Raw genomic sequence first — 4,654 nt, forward strand, 5'->3', positions numbered from 1 at the left:
ATCTTATTTGACTTATGATTTGAATAATAATATCATTGGAAATGCTTATTTTGATAATTTTAGTATAAAATTAAAAAAAATAAAAAATCTACCATTTAATTACATCAAATTTCATATACACTCAGTGGCGTGCCGTTCGTGGAAGCTGTGGAAGCGTCGCTTCCTTTGTAATTATTTTCTAATATATAAACACATATTGTGCAATTATTTTCATATTTTAAAAGTACTTTGAATTACTTAAAATTAATATTTTATTATAACTGCATTATGTATCTTATTACAAATTTCTATACATGTGAAAACAATGATAACGCTTCCAACGACTCTATCCCTTAGCCACTGGCAGGGAGCTATTTGACTAAGTGCATGGTTTTAAGATTTAAAAAGTAAAGAAAATTTTATGTTATTTTTATGTACAATACGTTGTTTTGCAAAGCTATATTTAATTATAATTATATTGACAGATTTTCAGACATAAAATCCTTAGAATTTTTATCACTTTTAGATGTTAATAATTTTATATATCATGAAAAACAATTTTTCCAAGCGAGTTTTAATTCTTTAAGTAAATTTTATGGAGAATTTTTTGATTTATCTAAATAACATAGTGAATCGCAATATTTATATTCGTGTCCAGACTATATTGGCAAGTCACTCTTAGACATAAAACATATTACAATTAATGACGATCCGAACAAAGATGTACTAAAAGAATTATATGATTTAATATCATTCATTTTTACAGTACCAGCTTCCAGTGTGTCTGTTGAGCGCATTGATACATTGGCAAGATTGTCGTCACTGGCGTTGCTTTCAATAGAAAAAAAAAAAGCTTTTAAATACTTTGACGGAATCGACGACCAGCGATTTTTATGATAAATTAACGACTTTGCGGGAAAAAATTGCAGAATAGTTTGTTTTTATTATTTTTTATAAACGAAGTTTTTATATATTTGTTTCGTGTCAATTATCTATTTTAGAATTACAATAAATAAACTGTTTATTTTTGTCATTTCCAGTATTCGTTTCAAACTTTTATGGAAATACAGCACCCCGTCATCAAATGTCACGGCACGCCCGATATACAGTACCATAAAAAAATGTTTAAACTGATGATTTATTCCTTTACTTAACTTTTAAAATGTTTCAAACTAAGTTTGATATTTATTGCAAGAATATTAAATATTTACCGTTAAAATTTTATTTAATAAAACCTTAAAATTTAATTGCATTTTTATAAAAAAAAAAATAAATTTTTGTGTAATTATTCACGAACATACTTTTGAAACAAACATCATTAAAGAACAGTCAATATATTTAATTTTTGATTTAAATTATTATTGTCTATTTGTAATTAACTACTTGAAATCAATCATCTGTTGCAGATAATGTTTCCAATTATTAAAAAATTATTGTTTTTAACATTAATGCATTTTGCAAAAAAAAAAAAAAACAAAAAATCGTAAATAATGGTGTACCGTACTGTATATATATTAGTTTAATGTAAATAAATAAAATTTATTTACATTAAAAGCTTAATATTAAAACATTATATTTAGATATATTGAATTAAAAGCTTGTTAAATAGCTTTAACAATTTAACAGGTTTTTTTTTTTTTTTTAAATTAATGTTACTTCGTGTGATATAATTTTGTGCAATTTTAGAATTGGTTATAATAAAAATATGACACACTGCCTTATGATTCATGCTTTAAAACACATGGAATCGTACAGTTCATTGTTTGCACGTTGGTATTTAAAAACTATCTCACAGATTACAGATACAGATTTTACAGACAGATACAGACAGACACAGAGACAGAAACAGAAAGATACAGATTTTAGGCAAAGTTTTATAAAATAAAAATTTATTTGGTATATATACACAGCAGCGGCGTGCCGTGACATTTGATGATAGGGAAGCTGTGTTTCTGTAAGAAGCCGACTTACAGGGGCAATCAATTAATTGCGCGTCAGGGCCCGTTCGTATTCGTTTGTTCGATAAGCCAGTAAAAACCGTATACTTCTTTAAATGTATTTTTAATAGATTATCCGACGTACTTAATAAATAAGAAAGTTCAATATAATTACCTCCGTTATTAAATTCAATAAATTCCCTATGGCCCCTAAATGCCAATTCTTGCTTTGAAAAAAAAACATATAACATCTATTAATCGTAATTATCTCGTTATAATTTTCAATATTTATTTTATATTGTCTACCAATGTTAAATTCTATTCCGCTTTGATTTCCAAATTGCTTCAATTTTACGAAAGAATCGTCATTCGTCATAAATATTATCGTCAAAATGTCGAAATTTTTTATATTTAATTTAGGCATTGGTCTTTCTCTTTTAATAATGTTTTCTTTTTCATTACATGGTCTTGAACCAAAACTTTTTTAAATAAATTTTTGAATCACTAGCCACGATATAAGAGCTAAAATTAAAATTATAAAAAAAAACTTACTTAGTAAAACAAAATGTGTGACGAATATACATACTTAGTACAAAAAATTCTCCAATTGTACGAATATACTTTTAAAGAAACTTATAATTAAATATAACTTTGTGAAGAAACGTACATAAAAGTAACAAAATATTATTTACTTTTTAAATCTTAAAACAATCCACTTACAAGTTAGTGAAATAGCTCCCTACGAGTGGCTAATGAATAAAATCAGAGACGGTCCGGGTGGGTGTGTGCGTGCCAAATCCCGAGGGTGCCGATACCGGTCAATGTCAAATGCCTCTTTTGTCTATCACTAGTATATATCAAAGGACGCCACAGGGTTGTTGTAGATTTTAAACGTTTCTCACCACAGCTGTAAAAATCTAAATATGTTAAACTTAACAAATTGTCCGTCGTTCGTTTTCTAACTAATTCGTTTTAGGACCGAGTGTTCGCGGAAATTTCCAAAATTTACAACTTTTCGGTCACTCGTTGAACTGGAAAAATTTCTGTCTTTATTACATCTAATATTACGAAGAGATCAGACCCCACTGTACTCGGTAAGAGATTGGTTCGGTTAAGCTTCTGTTTAAGTAAAATTTCGGCTCTTTCGTCGGGGTTTTATTTATGTTTCTAATTCCCTAATCGCTTAATTATTTAACTACTACTTAAGTATAAATAAGTCGAAACCGGTTACTTTGTACTCGAATATCTGTAGTCTCGGGAAAGAAGCGGAAAGAAATTTTTATGACAACCGATACATAAATCGTAAATTTAAAGAAAATAAATTCTAGAGCTTTTTTTTTGCACCATTGTACGTCTCATTCATTAAATTTGGTTGTAAATGATGCTGCCAAAGTAACAGTTAATTTTTTAACACTACTAGAATTGTACACGTTTTTTCTGCATCCCCTTACAGTGGGACATACTAAATCGTAATATCACCGGTTTAACATCGAAATCCGTAAGTAATATAAGACGAAAGAGCAGAATAAACGCGGAATAAATATATCAAATATTTTAATGGATTTTTTTTAAAACTCCTGTCAACTATACAGAACTATCATAAAAACGTGCCAGTAAACTCCTATCGGTTGGGTTAAGTTATAAATCTAGTCTAGGGTGAGCAACCGTTTTTATAACATGGGCCAGAATAAATTTTACGTTTTTTCCGCGGGCCGTAGTAGTCAATTGACGCCTTCTTGTAACTCGTAATTTTTTTAGTCTGCAAATACGAAATAAATAAAAAGTTAATTACTACATTTACTTCTCTTATCGTTTTCGAAAATTACAAAGAATTGGAAAAATAACTATTCCAATTTAATAATCTATTAAAGATCTCGCGGGCCGGATAGAAACTTTTCGCGAGCCGTTGCTGGCCCGCGGGCCGGGGGTTGCCCGCCGTTGATCTAGTCTGCTCGTGATTCACATAATCGGGCAAGGGTGGCCGAATATCTAGCAGGCGGCTAACAGCCGACAACCGCTCTGGGATATAAAATCGGACTCTTTACGCGTGTGTTGTTTCTACCAGCTAAACCGGGTGAGGTTGGTGCACTGTAAACCGCATGTGCTAATGCCTATATAATCTGGCTGATTAGAAACTGACCCGGTTTCGACATTCCTTCCGCCACTGAATTATTCGAATATACAATAGCAATCTTATCGTTTTTTTTTCACATGTAGTATAGAAATTTGTAAAAGATACATAGTGCAGTTATAATGAAATATTAATTTTAATTAATTCAAAGTACGTAAAAATATGAAAATTAATATTTTATAAAATACAAGGGAAGGTCATTGGAAGGTGGAAGCGGCGCTTCCATCGCTTCCAATGACGGCACGGCACTGATACACAGTACTTTCTATCAGTGGTGCACCAAAGTAAAAGGAAAACAACACAAGAAAGAATTTTTGGGAAATTCACTAAATTAAAATTCATTTTTCATTTATATTATGTCACATCTTCTATTACTTATGAATTAGCGGTCACACAAGGTGAAAATTTGTATTTGTTCAACTGGGCTCCCCATGATCAAATTTTGAATGCGCCACTGTTTTCTAACATAATAAAAGGCGAGAACGCGTAAAATCGAGTCCGCATAAGTCGACACCCGAAGGGGAAGTGGAAATGTGTCGAGGTATCCGATATGATGACTAAAACAAAGTTCAAAAAACCACAAAACTACAATTATGAAAATACAGTA

The sequence above is a fragment of the Centruroides vittatus genome, unplaced genomic scaffold (assembly GCF_030686945.1).
Source record: "Centruroides vittatus isolate TY-2023 unplaced genomic scaffold, ASM3068694v2 contig_4, whole genome shotgun sequence".
In the NCBI taxonomy this organism is placed as follows: domain Eukaryota; kingdom Metazoa; phylum Arthropoda; class Arachnida; order Scorpiones; family Buthidae; genus Centruroides; species Centruroides vittatus.